The sequence below is a fragment of the Camelus dromedarius genome, chromosome 6, assembly GCF_036321535.1.
Source record: "Camelus dromedarius isolate mCamDro1 chromosome 6, mCamDro1.pat, whole genome shotgun sequence".
Taxonomy (NCBI): domain Eukaryota; kingdom Metazoa; phylum Chordata; class Mammalia; order Artiodactyla; family Camelidae; genus Camelus; species Camelus dromedarius.
The window spans coordinates 22762741-22781300 of record NC_087441.1 but is presented as its reverse complement, the minus strand read 5'-3'; the positions used below and the strand labels follow the sequence as shown (position 1 = coordinate 22781300).

General features: G+C 38.3%; 1 long non-coding RNA gene across 1 annotated transcript in view; it reads right to left on the bottom strand.

Moving 5' to 3' along the window:
• LOC116154433 (uncharacterized) overlaps positions 1-18445 on the bottom strand; it is a 32389-nt gene extending 13944 nt beyond the window's left edge. The window contains exon 1 of the long non-coding RNA XR_004138355.2: positions 18270-18445. This is a non-coding gene — a long non-coding RNA (uncharacterized LOC116154433). The remainder of the gene's footprint in view (positions 1-18269) is intronic.
• Between the last annotated feature and the right edge of the window lie 115 nt (positions 18446-18560).

The window sequence follows — 18560 nt, the reverse complement described above, 5'->3', positions numbered from 1 at the left end:
ATAATGAGCAAGTGAGGTAAAGAAATGGTATGTAATAGGGTTTCAGTGGAGTTTAATGTCACGGCAGCTAGGGATGGTCAGTGAAAGCTTAAAGGTTTTAAAACGTAGATCAATTCTGGCCCTTAAAGCATGGTTTGAAAAGTGGGTGGGAGGGGCCCGAATGAGACAAAGAATAAGAAAAGGGTCTGGAAAATATAATGAAAGGGAACCAGGGCACAAAGGACAGAATATTTTGGCTACAGGAGAAGGTGGAGCGGCTGGGACCCAGAATGAGAATGGCTGAGGAGTTTCATCTCTATCCTTTGTCCAAGCTAACTGACCCCAGGATGCTTTTTAACATTATAATATATTCATGGATGACCATCAGGAATTAAATGCTTTTTAACATAGTAACATCTCAATAAAACATCATCAGAAAAATCAGTAGTTACAGCTCCTCCCTGAATTAAAGCAGGCAGCCAAAAATATCTCCTCAGATAAACTAAAAGAAATGATCAAAATAGGATTTTTCCCATTTTTAACAGACCCACTCATAGAAATCAAAACATTTCATTAAGAACAAATGATACCTAATGTCAAATATCTCTCATTTTATACTTTTAATATACAAAACAATGTGCAAAAAATATTTTTAAATGAGAAATGGGCCCTTTTCTTTCCCCATAATGTGGCCACTTGATGTTAGTTTGAAGGTCAGGTCCTCGTATCAGGTGCTACATCAGATCTACTCCTTCACTTTGTTTTCACAAAACAAAACGTCACTTCACAAGGTCCATCATAGCAAAGGGTGTACTGCGTGTTTTGCAACATCCAAGGACTTTTGAAATAGGTTCTTCCAAAAATCACTGTTTTCAATAGTTCACCTCCAGATAGTTTATTTCAGTTTTTGCCTTTTTAAAAAGTGCATTATGTATACTGTGAAGAAGAACATCCAACTGCACAAAAGGTCAAGAGTGAAAGCCAGTTTCCCTGCCTCCTCCCCTTGAGGCATATTAGCCTAGTTTGCCTCCGTGGAGACAACCACTGCTTGCAGTGACTCGTGTCTTTGTAGAGAGAATCTTTACACCCAAATGGTAACACACTCCATAAACACTGCTCTGTATTTGCTTTTGCCACTCACCTGCCAGCTTTTCAGAAACTGCTGGCACTACTGTTTGCCATTTTGAAGTGTTCAGAGATTTGCTTCTATAATCAGAAAGTGTGAGAAACCCAAGATGGCTTTTTTTTTTTCTCTTTTTTAGTTGGCTTCTTTCAGCCACAGATTCATGGAGAATGATTGTGGTTTAAAAAGGTCTAATTTATTAAAGAAATGGAATATCATAAATATGTGTGGCAGCCGGAAGAGAAACCACCACCACCACCACCGATAACAAATCCGAAGAAAACTAGTGATTAGAATGTAACCGAGTTTGAAGCTCTTGCCAGACAATAAAGATAAAGAAATTACACAAGATTTCATGCAGAAGGAAGTGCTCAGAAGGAGTACACAGGAGCCAAGTTAAGAGCAGGGAAAGTGTCAAGGGGAGATCTTCTTGTAAGGACCTAAGTCTTCACTTCTCTTCCCTTTAGAGACTCAAAAGAAAATCCAACTTGCAAAAATCTCCTGTGAAGCGGCCCCAAACCTCCACTAAAGCCATTTGCACAGACCTGTACAGCCTGACGTGCTAACCTTGGAGAGACAAGGGAAGGAGACCAGGAGGAAGAGGAACTGTCCCACCTCGTCTCTTCCCACATTCCAGAGGAGAAGGGTACCGAGATTCAAGGTGATAACCGCAGGTGAGGCCAGTAGGTGAACCAACGTATAGCTGGGGTGGTGGGAAACACACCTGGTGCCAGAGGGAAAACTCAGAACAAATCCAAGAGGCGGCCCACCAGGCACTAAAACCCCTGCCAGCAGGCCGGGATTTGAATCAGCACACTGCCATTTCCTGATCTTGAGTGAGTTACCCTCTTTGGAACTCAGTGTCCTCATCCATGAAATGAGACTAACTACCTTACAGAGACTTAAGAAGACTGTGAACATGAAATAACAAAATAGGTCTAAAAAGCTGAGAATGGTGCAGGGCATACCATGGGTGCTCAATAACTGAACAGCCCATGGATTGGAGCAGTGGTCTTTGAAGTGGGCTCAGGACTACCTAATTCTAGGCACCTGCCAGACTCCCCACCCCACCAGTGCCATTTCCCAACTTCACCAGGAATTCTTCTGCATCCAGGTCTTTGCACCTGCAGCCTCTAGGTCTCCCCAGCTCTGCCCCAATGCCTGCAGGGCTCATTCCCTCACCACTGGGGGTGGGGCTTGTTCACATGGTATCTACACCAGAGCAGCTTCCTGACCCCCAAGAATTTCTCCTGCCCTCTCCTCAGCCTCTGCTTTATTTTTCTGCAGGACACATCTCACCATCTCTCATACATCGTATTTTTTTCTTTTTTTGTCTGTCTCTTCTCCCTAGCTCTCCTCATCCTGGCAATAAAATGTAAGTTCTGTGAGAGCAGATTTTTTTTGTTGTTGCTGATGTATACCCAGTACCCCAAACAGCCCTGGCATACTGCAAGTGCTCAATAAATATTCACTGAATCAGTGAATATTTCCCAATATAGCCATTCCATTTAGGCACATTTAGACACGTGTATTGCTTCTGATTCTTGCTGTTACAATGTTGCAATGATGATTTTTGTTGTCTGTTTCCTTGTGCACATGCGCACGTACCTAGAAGTAGAACTACTGGATCATGAGTTAAGCACATCTTTTTAAATTTACTAGATATTGCCAATCAACTCTTCAGAGTGGTACTTATTCATATTCCCATCTGATGTGTATGAGAATCCTGTTTCACATTCTTCACAACACTTGACAGTATCAGACTTTTTAGATTTTTGCCAATCTAAATATGAAAGGTTGTTTTGCTTTAGTTTTAATTTGCATTCATCTGATCACTAGTGAAGTTGAATATCTTTTCATGACTATTGATCATTTTGATTTTCTTCTCTGTGAATTACCTGTTCCTATCTTTTGTTCACATTTTTATATGTTCTTGATACCAATCTTTTGTCAGTTAAATGTGCAGCATGTAACTTCTCCAGTCTGTTATCTTTTAACTTTTTAAAAGTGATTTTTTGGAGCAAAGTGTTATGGCATGATTGCATTTTATATGGAAGTATGTGATTTGACCAGAGTTTGGAAAAAGTTATGAAGCACGTTAGATAAAAACTCATAATCCCTCAAGGTAGAGATGGCAAACAACAGTATGATAGTTGGCTGATGAAGATCCTTGGACAGAATTAACTGAGTGTTGCATTCTTATAATATGTTCATGTTCTTCTTTGAACACAGGCCTATTACTCAGAAACAGAAATAGTAGTTATTTACATTCTTCTTCATTGTCTCTGGTTAGGTAGTGGGATAAAATTTTGTATTTAAATTGGCTACATTTCTGTATAAAAGTGGTTTTTGAGGCACAGAAGTTGGCATTCCATTTCTTAAAGGCAAATTATCCCATGTTAATCATTTCTTAAAAGTGTTGAGTTTTTCTTACATGTATAGATTTAAAAACACATTTTGGAATTCTTTTCCCCACAAGTTATCTATTTTCCAACAAGATCTATTACTATCTCTTAGAATAATAGTGTTCCATAGCACAGATTTGGGGAGACGCTTCTCTAAGAAAGAAGGAAGGACGGGAGGCTTTTGAGCAAGGTAGAGACGCAGTTGGTAGGGAGTTTAGGAACAGAGAACACTACTTATTTTTCCCGTGCTGTTTTATGTGGGAAAGTGTGCCTCTGCCATCTTGAATTCACAGAGTTGCTCAAAAAACCCTGACTGACTTATACAATGGCTAAATTTATCATTCCATCTGAAAGTCTTGTTTTATCACAATATTTTACTAGGCTGACATCATTCTGCATGTTACTCTGCCAAGGAGCTTCGTAGGTCCTGGGAAACTTCCTTTCTGAAATACTTTATTGGGAATTCTGTATACCTAATTTCATATTTGAAAGGCTTAATGTAGCTGTAATATTCTGGTTATTCTAAAAGATTTAACATTCTGGAATTGAAGTGATGGGATTCAGTCAGATATACTCATTTTAATTTACCTAAATGCCTGATGATTACCAGTCATTAAATGCCTAAACTCCAGTGTGACCATGGAGACTTTGAGCCCCAAGTTCCTTTCCTATGATTGTCAAGGAAACATTCTAGAGCCCTTATCAAGTTTGAGCCTTTAAAGATAGAAACAGTAAGAGGCTCCTTCTTGTAACTCAATTCTGATCACCTTCCTTCTCTCTCAATTACAGTCTCAGGTAGACAATGCTGATAATTTAAATGATGTTTAATTTCCTCATTGTTTCCCATCTTCTATTCTTCTGACTTCTAGTCATCTTAACGTATTTCTAAAATCTAGATTAGGAGTTAATAGTAAGGTTGTCTAGGCATTGTTAGGTGAATAATAAATATAACTTGTAGCAACAAAAAATATGCCATTAAACATAAACTAATTTAATATCAATAAAGACCATTACTTTTTCAAATATAGTTATTAATAATCTTTGATGAAAGGAATTACTGAATAATTTTTAAGTAATCAAAGCGAGACTATTAACATGAGAAATTATTCAGGACATGAGAGGAAAAAAAAAAACTAAAGACATAATTTTAAAGCATTCAGCCTAAATGCCTATAGCTCCACATGTATATACAGGAAAAATAATTTTATAGTAAATTAACTAATGAACAAACAAGAGCAATGGTTTGGTTTGTTTCATTGTAAAAAACTTGTTTAAATATTTATGGAGAGCATATATGTAGCATGCAAGAGGTTCAATCCCCATTACTTCCATTAAAAAAATAAATAAATAAATAACCTAATTACCTCCAACTCCCTTCCAAAAAAACCTCCTAAACTAATTTAAAAAAAGAAAACAAAAAATATATATTTTATCACCATCCTATAAACCCCTCTCTTTTGTGTAATAAAATTACACAAGCTATTTTTCTCTGCTAATGGATTTAGCTACTAAGAGATTCAGTATAGATTATAAAAAGATCCAAATTACAAAGTTAGTTTTAATACTACTGCACTTCTTACTCCAGGAACTTGTCTGGGTCTTTGAATTTCTCATCATCATGTCCTAATGATGATCACTCTCTTTTTTTCCTGTCTTACAACTTGGGGCCCAGTCTTTGTCAGCCTGGATTGGAAGAATCCTAAGGGCACTCCCATAACACAGAGAGGTTACGTGATCACTGGGAGGGATGGTTAAGACCTTGTAAAGAACATCTGGAAATTCTTAGATGAGAGGGATACTTTACTGAAAACTTCCCACTGAAAATTGAAAAATTTAACAAACTTAGGAGTCTGATGAATTACCATTAGGCCTCAAAATTTTTTTTTTCTTTTTTCAGACCCTACGAAACAAGTCAATCTTGCAAAACTAGAAGAAAACAAAACTAAAACTCTTTGATATGAAAGCACAGATTCCTTTTCTTTTTGCATAGCATCCTCTTCCAGTGACAAAGTTAAACAGTGAGATTTATCAGTATGGCTGCATCATACATTTATAAGTGACACCAACTTTCAGGAGGAGCAAAGTATGGGAAAGGGGAGAGAGTCAAAGTTTTATAAGAAAGGGTATAAATAAAATACTGGAGAAGTGTGCAGAAAAAAAAGAAAAATTAAATTTTTGACAGTTCTGACTGATAAGGCCACAAATATAAGATAGTATTGATTGAAAAAGAGATGTGGAAATCACAAATGTGTCTAATTGTTTTAAAAGGCTGTGATATGGGAATACTTTAATAGCATTACAGCTTAAAGAAGCTATCAGGTGATCCGCCTTTTCAGAGTTGGTAAAATAAACCTCCAGCCATCAAGTTTGTTATTTGAGGAAAACAGCAAGATCCTGTTTACCCTCTTTTGATCCAGTGTGGATTTCTCTCCTTTCTGGTCTGAAACTCACATTGTTAGAGCCACACTTTTCAATTACATAACGCACCCAGGTCATTGGCCCAGAGGACGCAACTGCACCCAGTGATGGTGAAAACCCTTCCTCTCCTTAGCACGGATGCTCTTGTCAGATCATGTCGCCTATTTCTTTCAGGCAGTAACTTAGACTCTGGCTGGAAAATAAATAAGATCTAATCTTTCTCCTTTAGGAGCTCACTGCCTGGCAGAAGATAATGTACAAATATAATACAACATGATACATTTTCTACTAGAATTGACAGAGATTGAAAATAATAATAATAAATAATAAAATATAATATAAAAATATAATAAAGGTTGAAAAGAATAATAATCAGCATTAGCTAGAATGTAAGGAAACAGAGCACTGAAACATGATTGCTAGGAGCTCAAATCGATAACAAATTTTCTGGAGGGCACTTAGGTGCTATGTATCAAAAGCATTAACAACAACAACAACAAAAAGTGAAAACAATTTACCTCACCAACAACGACAAAAAGTGAAAACAATTTACCTCAGCATTCCAGCTCGGGATTTAACCTAAGGAAGTCAGCAGACAAGTTTACAAAGATGTTTGCACAAATATGTATACAGTAGTACTTGTTGTAATAATGGAAACACTACAGTGTCCAATAATAGGTGGTGACTGGTTAAACAATTTTGCTACATCCAAACAACAGAATACTATTATCACCATTAAGAAGGATATAGATTTATATGCAGTGAGTAGAAAATATGTATTTGATACATTTTTGAGTGAAAAGTAGGTTATAAAGCATAATATACATATGTTGAAAATGGCATATAACCTCCGTGGTCTTCCTCTCCAGAGCCTATGTCCCCAGTCTAATCATGAGAAAAACACCAGACAAATTCCAATAGTGAGGCATCCTACAAAATCACTGACCAGTACCTCAAAACTGTCAAGGTCATCAAAACAAGGAAAATCTGAGAAACTGTCACAACCAAGAGGAGCCTAAGGAGACATGAGAAATAAAAGTAATGTGGGATCCTGGATGGGTTCCTGCAACAGGAGAGGACATTAAGTTAAAACTAAAGAAATCTGAATAATCTCTGGACTTTAGTTAATAATAATGTATCAATATTGGCTCCTTCCCTGCAAAATGTGTCATACTAATATTAGCTGTTAATTATGTGGAAAGTGAAAATGAGAAGCCTGTACTAACTTTGCAACTTTCTATAAATCTTTAAATGTTTCAAAAATAATGTATATTAATAGCAATCATACATAAACTTTTAAAAGATACATATTTACAATATACATGCATAGGAAAAAGTGTGATAGGATATACAGCAAAATGTTAATTATTTTCCAGTCAGGTTTACTGATGTATAATTTTTTTTATTGAAGTATAGTTGTTTTACAATGTTGTGTTAATTGCTGGTGTACAGCATAGTGATTCAGTTTTATATATATGTATATTATATATAATATGTTATATTATATATGTATTTATATATATACCTTTTCAGAATCTTTTCCATTAGAAGCTATTACAAGGTATTTAATATAGCTCCCTGTGCTATACAGTTAGAAATTTGTTGTTTATCTATTTTATACATAGTAGTATCTACAAATCCCAAACTCCTAATTTATCCTTCCATCCCCCCTCCCCCTGTAACAAGAAGTTTTTTTCCTATGTTTTGAGGTATAATTTATATGCACTTTTTACTGTACAGTTTTATCAGCTTTAATAAATATATACAGTTATGTAGCTGTCACCACAAACAAGATACAGACCATTTCCATCAGCTCTAATGCCCTCTGTAGCTCAGCCTCTGGAAACCACTGTTTCCTTTCCCTACAGTTTTTGCCTTTCCCAGAATGCCAGATAAATGAAATCATACAGTGTGTAGTCTGTTGATTAAAATTGTCCTTTTCCCCCAGAATGTGGGACTATGGATAATAATTTCCTTATTCTTGCTATCTTGCTTATTTATATTTTAAAATTTTTATAGTAAACATTACTTTGCAAATTACAAAACTAAAAGTAAAAAGTAATTGTAATGGTTATTATTCCAATAAGCGAGGAGCCAAAATTATTGGAGTATATACGAGGAAATTTTTGTTTAAGATATTTAAGTTGCAGAAATATTTTACTAAAGACCATTCTGAGTGGCAACAAAGTTGAGAGGTGGGCTCCAGAATTAGCTAGAGCTCAGTAAACATTCCGGCCGCATTCCGGCCGCGCTCCTGACTAGTTGTGTGACTTTGGGGAGGCTGCTTAATATCTTTTATCCTCAACATCCTCATTTCAAAAATAGGGTTAAAATCTGTCTCATAAGGTTGTTAAAAAGATCAGATGAGACTGCATGCAAATTTATGCATAATAGATTTCAGCTACTAAAATTATCTGTATAACCATTTGACTATTTTCATTCTCACAAAGGTATTACTATCATTGTTGAGCTCTGGAAAGGTGAGCACACATGCAAAGGCATCCTAGACCAAGGGAGCACAATGTGTGACATCAGAGTTATTGAAGTGTCTCCAAGGACAGAGGCAGGTAGGGACAGAGGAAAGGGGTGTGGAAATCCTAGAGGCAGATTAGGAAGGACCTGCCACCCAGGCCAGGGAGTATGGTCCTTATACTTAGTCCACGAACAGAAGCTGTCTTATTTAGCCATTTATATACATATAAATTGTTGTTATTACATACAATATATTACATGTATTATATATATTTCTAATTGTCTTTCTTATAGTAGCTTCACCTTTCATGCCAGGTTAGTCTTGCCTTTCCCCCATCCCCCTCCCCAAGCTCCCAAAGCATTCCATTCCTATCTCTCTGTTACGCATTATTTATAACTTGGCGTTGTAATCACTTGTTTACAATCCTGCATCTCCAGTTAGACAGGAGCTCCTATAGATTCTGTCCCCTACCTCCCCCTATATTACAAAGAGGTAGAAAATCCTTAATAAATATTTAGTGAATAAATAGCTACATTTTCGCATGACAAAGAAGATACTGTGAGAGGATGCAGTCCATGGTAGATGTGTTTCAACATGGAGAAAAAGAAGAAACCAAGAACTGAATGATTAGAAGGAGAAATAGGATGAAAGGAAAGACAGACCGAAAGCTCTGGCAGATGCAGTGGTGGGGGCGTCTCCAGGCAAGATCACTTGAAAGGTCTGACTAGAGTAACCTGGGCAGCTACCATGCTATCAATCTTAATATACTACTACATCTAGAAAGTGCAAGTTCTGTATATGTCACTATGGAAGAAAATCTAAGATCTATTGTTTGAGAAGAGAAAGTGGTAGAACAATGTGCATATCCTAAGTGTGTGTGTGAATACATGTGTGTAAACATAGACGTATATTTATATGTTGTACACACGTGAGGTGAGACCAAATACAAGGTCGTCTCCTGGAGCAGAGAGTTCCTTTTCATCTTATAACTTTAATTATCTTTTATTTTAATATCACTTACATGTATTGATCTACTCAAAATTTATTTTTAAAGGAATCTATATAGTGAAATTTTAGAATGCATTTCTAAGTTAAATTTTAAAAAAGGAAGCCATATGTAGGCAAGGAATAAAGGTCTGGAATGACAGATTCCCAAAATGTGGATGGCATAGCCATTTTCTGTGGGTATTTTTAATTTTCTCCTTGTCTAGTATTTTCTGTCTTGATTTTCTAATTTTGCCAGGACCTCTTTTCCCACAGCTCAGTCCTCAGGAGTTTTCTCTCTCTGCATACCCATGGTGATCTCATTGAGTCTCATGGCTTTTGATACCAACTATAGGCTAAGCAAATTTATATATCCAGGCTAAACCAGAGCTCCAGACTTAAATATACAACTGCTTACTCAACATCTCCACCTGAATGTCTAAACATCATTTCAAACATATCTCAAAATGAGCTTCCTGCCATCCTTGGCTTCCAACACACACGCCCTCCCATCTTAGTCAATGGCAAATCCTTCCCTGCAGTTGCTCAGGCCAAAAACTTGGGAGTTGATTCTTGACTCATTGTCCCACACCCCATATCCAACCTCTCAGTAAATCTCTTGTCAGTTTTACCTTCAAAATGGATCTAGGTTTTGACCACTTCTCACCTTCACAGCTGCCACTCTGGCCCAGGCACCATCATCTCGCACATGGGTTACCTGTGATCTCCAAATTGGTTTCCCTGTTTTCCCTTTTTACTCCCACAGTCTATTCCCAACAGCAGCCTGAGGTAGTGATCTATCAAAACGTAGGCTTGATCATGTCACTCCTCTGTTCAAAACTCTCCAGATGCTTCTGTTTCTCAAAGGGAAAAAAAAACCAAACCCTAAAAATGGCCCACCAGGCCCCATACAATCCCCACCTCCTTCCCGCCCTCCCATCCACAGTCTTCCTTTTCCCACCTCATCACTTCTTGCCCTTTCCCATGCTCAGCCCTCTCAAGCCAGTTTGACCCCTCCCTCTACTGGTCGTTACATACCAAGCGTGCTCCCACCTTATGCCGTTGCACTGGTTCCAGATTTTCTCATGACTCATCCCCTTCCTTTCTTCAAGTCTTTTTTCAGAATTTACCTGCTCAATTAGGCCTTCCTGTACCTTCCTATCTAAAACTGCAACTGTCCCCACAACCCTACTCCCTTTCCCAGGTCTGTTTTTCCACATACTTATTCCTTCTATTCCACAGAAGTGATTTGGTTATTATAGCTATTTTTATAATCTGCCATGCTTACATCCGTAAGAATGGGGATTTTTGTCCGTATTGTTCACTGAGCCTAGAAAAATATTTGCCATATAGTAGATGCTCAATAAATCCATGTTGAATGCATAAGCTTATATTATTTGTGTAATAAAGAATAATTTAAAAATAAAAGTTACTATACTGAATGAAGGCTACAAGTATCTACTAATTCATAATTTGAAAGTTTTTTGAAGGCACATAAACAGTATATTTTGCTTTTAAAAACCCTTCCATTTTTGTCATCTTAGGAAAAAATATTTCTGGGTTTTATTTATTTATTTTTCCTATTTATCAGGACTGACGTAGAAAAAGGCTCTATTTTATTTTCACTCCGGGTGGGGGGAGTAATCCATTTTGTTTCAGGGGTTGCATTTTCTACCGCAGGCAGCGCTGCAGACGAAAGAGCAACAGCAGTTAGGGTTAAACGACAGGGGTGCCCATCTCCACCCCTGCACTCGCACTCGTGTGCTTCTGGACAAGAACCTTAACCTCTCTGAGCCCCCTTTTCCACCTCTGCAAAATGGGAATGATACCTACCCCACAGAGAGGATTAAACAGGATCAGCGCTAATATTTGCTGGGTGCTGACATCACAAAGTGGATAAAATCATGCCTGTTTTCACAGCTTAGGAAACAGGGACCAAAGGTCATCCAACTAGTCAGGTGGCTGAGTCAGAAGGCTGTTCCCCAAACAGTTAAGTCTGGGATTCTTTCCCCTCCAGCCTCCCACCTCTCATCTCTGTGGGAGAGGATAAAAAATGGACAGTGTCTGAAGGCAACTAAGTGGGGACTGGAGTTTGGCTCTTCCTTTAGCACATGAGAGACTGTCACCCTGAGCAAGGCCTTTGGGAAGTGCGCTGGCCATGGCTGGGTCCTGTGTGAACCACCTCAGGTTATCACAACTCCGAGCGAGTTACACAGAGTCAGCAGTAATTCAGGGCAACATCTCTCCCACTTCCCCTTTTCTTTTCATGTAGATAATTATGCAAAGTCAAATTCATCTCCCTTTGACTTTTATTCTCAGGTCTCAGCTCAGTTACTTCCGCTCCAGAAACTTCTTTGTCATGCCTACACATGTATACTCCTTAATTCTCTTCCACCTCCCATTAACTCTCATCCAGTTACCTCAGGTAAATCTTTCTTCCTCTTTCTGATATTCTTTGTTGCACCTATAAACACCATAACAGCTCCATTCTGGTTGGTAAGCACAGAAGCAGTATACAAAATACACCTCACTTAGGGCGAAGACCAGCCCCTTCCCTTTGAACTTTTCGAGGCTCAGTGAACAATGCAGTGTCCACTCCTGGATGGTCATCAGATGTCCCCTTCCGAATCTTCTCCCGGGGCTCACTGACCTCTTTCAGTACGCCCACGCAGCCGTGCTGTGCAGTGCCTGATGCGGCTGTGGGCTGGCCCAAGCCCCAGTTCTGTTACTTCCTAGCTGTGTCACTTTGGGCAGCTGTTTAACCCTTGCCCCGCTTTCCTCATCTGTAACGTGGGATCATAAGAAAATCTACCTCCTAGGGTTACTATGAGGATTAAATGGATTAACTCATTTCAGTTACTTAGAATGGCTTCTGGGACAGAGCAGGAGCAAAATAAACATGGGTTACCAATACTTCTTCCAACATGAATATTCAAAGTTTAAAAACTTTTTTATTTCTCACTCTTTAAAATATTGTTATCATAACAACTTTTAAAAGAAAACCTGTTTTTAACTAAAAATGCAGTGGTTCAGTCCCATAATTAAATATACTCTTACTAGGAAACCTGAAGATGTGACTACCACTCAGTGTTGTTTCTATGAAAAAACTTATTTTAAATTCAGAAAGATTTATAAGTGACATTTTGAAGTGCATTTTATCTGGAAGATAGGGAATGCTTATATTAAAGATGCAAATGTACATAAAACTATGACATCGGAATTAATTTACCAGAAAATCCTTTACTTTTTTGAAACAGGATTTATTTCACAAGCAATTCACCTATTTCTGTTGCCACAGCTGCTGTGGCTCAGGCACCTCTGAAAAGTATAAATCAGAGCTGATGGGGTTTAGAATCTCCTTGCTTATTTACGGTTTGGTTTTTGCAACCAGACTCAATTTAGGCTCTACCATCTACCCTTGCTCGCAGGGTCACTTTCCTGAAGATAAGTTACTCAGCTGGGGCACTCTGATCGGCAGAGGCAGAGTACAGGGAACAGCAGAGTTAGACTTACAACAAGGAAGCCGACCCTACCAAACTACTTCCTTTTCATCCCTCCGAAGGGAACACCGCTGGGCCCTGTAGACCTGGGGGAGTTCTGTTTATTTTGGAATTAATGACAACCACAAAATATCTGTTGGTAAGATTGCCAGATTTAGCAAAGCAAAATACAGATGACCAGGCAGAGTATTTTTGGTTTATCGGAAATTCAAATTTAATTGATCATCCTGTATTTAATCTGGTCACTTTATTTGTTGGAAATGAATTATCTGGACATATTACTGCTCTCTCTCTCTCTCTCTCACACACACACACACACACACACATGCAGAGTTTCCATACTTTAAGGAAATAACATGTGTTCTGTAAACAAAGTACACCAATTTGTATTTACCATCAAAGTTTTGGAAACTGCTTGAATTAAAGAATGACCACGGGGGTGGGGGGTGGGAAGGGATAGACTGGGATTTCAAAATGTAGAATAGACAAACAAGATTATACTGTATAGCACAGGGAAATATACAAAAGATCTTATGGTTGCTCACAGAGAAAAAAATGTGACAATGAATATATATATATGTTCATGTATAACTGAAAAATTGTGCTCTACACTGGAATTTGACACAACATTGTAAAATGATTATAAATCAATAAAAATGTTAAAAAAAAAAAAAAAAAGAACGACCAGTAATTCTCATTTGTTTTCAAATTGGAGAAGAAATCTATAATCACATGTAAGTATATTTTATTTCTTATTTTGGCTCTGTACAATTACAGAAATACGCAACAGAATTGTTTATTTTAATTCATTTATGTTTTCTTTTCTCAAAAGTTAAATGGAACCCGGTCTCAAGCAATTTAATATGAGATAATACTGCCACCTGGAGATCAGAGGTAGGTATGACTAAGAATCAGTGTAATTTCTAATTTGAAAATTAGTCATGTGAGTTAAGGTAACACCTAATTTAATTAATAATACCATTCTGCCACTTGCCATCATATAACTCTAGTTTTCTCCTCATTAGTCACTCATTTTTATGAACATTTTCTAAGTTTCTATTCTATGCCGGCACCATGCTAGACCTTGGGAATAGAAAGTTATATAAGACCCAGTTCCTTCCTTCAGGTAGCTCACAGACCAGTGGAAGAGACCAGCGGATTACCAGGTGTCATCCCAAGTACCTTAACCTTCAAGGTTAAAATGAAATTAGTATAAACCTCCAATCTTCATATGGTGGAAAAGTCATGTCTTGCCCTCTTTCTAAGATTATAGGGTAAACTGTGATTTGTAATTTTCCCGTTCACCTTGGACTCTAAGCTCCTGCTTCATGTGATGTAGCTCAGTTATGGACTACTCTACTGTTTCATACATACTGCCCTTGTCCTTTACCAAGTCTCCAGAAGATGCACAATACAACACTTGTCCCTTGATTTCCATAATGATTCATCGACACAAAGCCTGTAGGAGATGTATTCTGATGTTTAGAAACATGGAGGACTTGTGTGTGTGTGCGTAATTAGAGCCACACTAACAATTATAAATTGAATTCATTGCTCTTTGTTAAAGTCCTTCTTCTCACCATCTTGACTCTTTCTCCCTCTGCTCCCCCGACAGTGGACAATTTCTCCCACTTTATTATACAGAAAAATTCAACTTTCTCAACCTTATATTCCCAAATTCAGCTTCCTGCCCACTTGTGCGCATCCTACTCTCATTATTGTATTATGACACACATGGGCCACCTGCCTAGAATCTCATCCTTTTTCTTGCCCCTTAATAAAGATTCATTTCCCCACTGTCAGGCATTATGGTAACTCCTTAAAAGGCAGAGTGGTAACAGCTTAGGTTTTAAGTAACATTTTAAAATGTCCTTGTTAGAGATATAAACAGTGTTAGGAGAGCCATTCTTGCTCTTTACCTTCCTCCCTCCCTCCCTCCTTCTTCCCTTCCTTCCTTCCCTCGTCTTTTTTCTACTATTCTGCAAGCTATCCCTACAGGTATTTCTTAGCAATCTTGTGGTACTCCATGATAATACTGCTACTTGAACTAAAATTCAACAAAAGGAGAAAAAAACTGATGGAAGGATTGTAATACAGTATCGCTAATTTGCTGGCCCGTGGTACATTTTGTTTTCTGGTTAAGCCTAAACACAGCCTTCTTTGAAAGCTGGGATGTTCCAATGAGAAGAACTTGGAGAAAAGATATTGGAAGATTGAATCATCCTCATATCTTGCTCATAATCATTCCCTAATCTTGTTAACAACTCGTGGCCTTAAAAAGGAAGTGTGAATATGAAATTGAATTAAAACATCAATTTTGTGGAATCACATACTGAAACTATACCAAATATTAAGTTTTTAAAATAATCACTCAGGCAATAGGCAACAATTTCGCTAAGCTTCAGGATTAGTTCCTTCATCAGATCCCGTGGTGTGAAGGCTTGGGTACCAAAACACAAATTGCCCAACTGAAAAAAAAGAGCACTTGCCTGGGTATTAGTGATGCCATCTGACTGGCATTATGATTGGGCCTAGATCTATAGATTTGGGGGTTAAAGAGAGATTATGTGAATCACTTACTTTCATAAATAAAGTCAGAGAATTTCATTCATAACACATACATTTATTGAGCACCTAACTTACGTCATGTTCTATGTAATGTACAATGCAATGGTCTTAAGATACAAAAATTAAAACATAGTATCTGCCCTCAAGGAACTTAAGGCCTGTTGAGGAAGACAAAATCATCAAAGGCCATATATGTGAGAATTTTGTATATGTCTAACTCTAACTTTTCAAGTCTATTATTTACCCATTGTTTGTTTACTCAAAGCAGTTAGCAGAAAGATACTTACAATTATAAAGACCTCTGTGTTTATTTTGAGACCCTCCACTAATGCTTAAGATGCACATCTTAGAAATCCAGACCATCACACTGATTGGCATTCTTTCAGGCCCCTGAATATGACAAGCTCATTTCTGCTTTAAGGCTTTTTTACTAGCTGTTTCCTAAGCCAGGCATGCAAAGCAGCGTTGAATCTGATCTACCTTGACCTAGGCATTCTGGCACGGGAGGAAAAGGAGGTGGAGGAATACTTAGCAAATGATGAATAGGCTTCCAAGTTAAAAAATCAAAAACCAAAATCTCTTCCTTAAAGAACCACAAAGGACCAATAAGGGGGTGACTCTTTTCCAGGCACTGAGATAGAGAAGCCATTTGTATCGGGTTGACATCCCTGCCTTTTCCTTTAGAGTGTCACCTCCACGGGAAAAACGATGCAAGTTTGTAGCTCAACAAATGACGATGTACAACAGTGGCTTCCAAACCCATTCCTCATCTGAGGACTTCACAGAAAAGTATTTCTGATTCAATAAAATGTAAAAAAAAATTATGATGCTTGTGATGATATTGGAAATTTGAACACCGACTACGTATGTAATAATATTAAGTAACGACTGCTGTTTTAGAAATAATAGTGATCTTGTGGTTAAGTTTTTAAAAATCTATTAGGGATCCATACTGAAATATTATGGATTCAGTGATGTCTTGGATTTGCTTCAATGTATTACTGGAGAGGGGAAAATGTCAGGGGAGGGGTATAAGTGAAACAAGATTGGCCATGAGTCAACAGCTAGATGATGGATACATAGGGGTTTATTACATTATTCTGTCTTCTTTGGTATATGTTTGAAATTTTCCATAAGAAAAAATATATTTGAAAATATCCTATAGAGTACGTTAGTAGTGGGGAGAGGAGTGGTCTTGTTGATCACAGCTCCTATCCTGGAAATACAGACTGTCTTTAGGAAGAAAGTAATTAGAGTAATTCACACAAGGTGTGCACTTAACAATCCGAAGCAGAGATTTCTGCAGTATAAAGGAAAGTATAGTAAGTCTCAAAGACAATATTTCTTTCAATAACTCTAGATTTCAAATAAAAGAAATCACACTCAAAATTGTACTTCTATAACTATCTCATGGCGCTCTGTTTCTAAATCAGTACAATCCAGCCACACCCACCCCTTGCTTCCTCAAACGTGCCAAGCTCAATCGTGCCTAAAGATCTGTGGTTTAACCATATCCTTTGTCCAAGGATGCTCTTCCCCCAAAATATCCCAAGGCTGGCTCTTGTCTTTTATTCATATCTCAACCCCCAGAGTTGCCTTTTCAGGAAGGCCTTCCTGGCACTCCATCTTCAGTAGCCCACTCCTTACAGTAACTCACTATGACCTTAAGCTGCAAGCTCAGCTAATCCAGATAAGACAATTCAGAGATGAGTTAAAAGACACTGAGAAAACATATTGAGAAGATTGTACCCTACAGCACTGTTTGTAACGGCGTAAAATGGGAAACAACCCAAGCATCCATCACTATGGGAATTCTCAAATAATTTGTGGCAAGCCTATTTGACAGAATACTATATAGGTAAGACAAATGAAGTCCAGCCATCTGTATCAATGTGGATAGATCTCAAAAACATAGAATTAATTGGGTGAGAAATCAAGTTGTAGATCAATACACAAAGTATAATCGCATTTGTGTAAAACTTCAAAAGCCCAAAGCATTCTATATATTGTTTACAAATACATAGTAATAGGGAAAGTACAAGAACCTAGATTAGCAAGATGCATGTCAAATTTAGTTGCCCCTCCGAAGGGAAACAGAGTGGCACTGAGAATAGGTGGCACCCGCTTTATCCGTAATGTTCTATTTCTTTCATTTAAAAACATAAAAAGGCAAGACGTATGATCTGTTCATTCTGGATAGTGGGTACACGAATATTTACTCTGTTTTTCTTTTTAAAACATTTCAGAATGTTTTAAAAATGGAGGGAGGTGGCGGTAGATGAAGATCCCATACTAGAAACCAGGATAACTGCGTTCGTCCTTGCTCTGCCCCTCCGACACTGATAAAATCTCTAGATGCAGTTTTCTCATTAGCAAATGCGGGATAAGTATGTGGTGCTCTCCAGTCTCTTTAGTCTAACGGTCTGTGAACCTAAAACCTCCTCACCCCCAACCCACACACGGGGAAGGCTATCCAGACTAGGGAATAAAAACATGGATTCTCCCTTTATTTAGGATAGTTCTCTCTCTCTCAACCCTCAATCCCTTCTTCAGAGGCAGTTTGTGTAGTGAGTAACTGTCTCGGCGACAGAGAGACGTGAATTTATTACCCTTGGTGAGTGTCAGATTCCTCACTTCTAAAACAGGGATTCTAACACCTACCTCATAGAGTGCAGTGAGGTTTAGAGACGTCTGTCAAGTGCCTTAACAGTAGCTACTTATAATAGGAGGAAAAGAATTTCATTTAGGAACTCAGCCTCGGGGGTCGCTAAACAGAATCATGGTTTTTCACGCTGCCTTCCAAGCTAAAGTTGGTTTACCTTGCTAAATCCCAGCGATGCATTGGAAACAATCCGGAACAGTTGCTATGGCGACACTGGTTCCGCCTCCAAGGTTGCTCGAACGGCATGCTGGGAACTGTAGTGCGTGAGACCGTACACTCGCGGAGCGGGAGGGGCAGCTTGTGGAGGGGGAGGGGCAGCTTCCGGAAGGGGTACTACATTTCCGATTCTTGCCTCCATTTGCAAACCTTACCCTCGTCGCCTCTGAGCCAAAAGAGCCTAGAATAAAAGCCCAGCTATGGGTCCTCCTTTCCACGCTCCTCGAAGGCA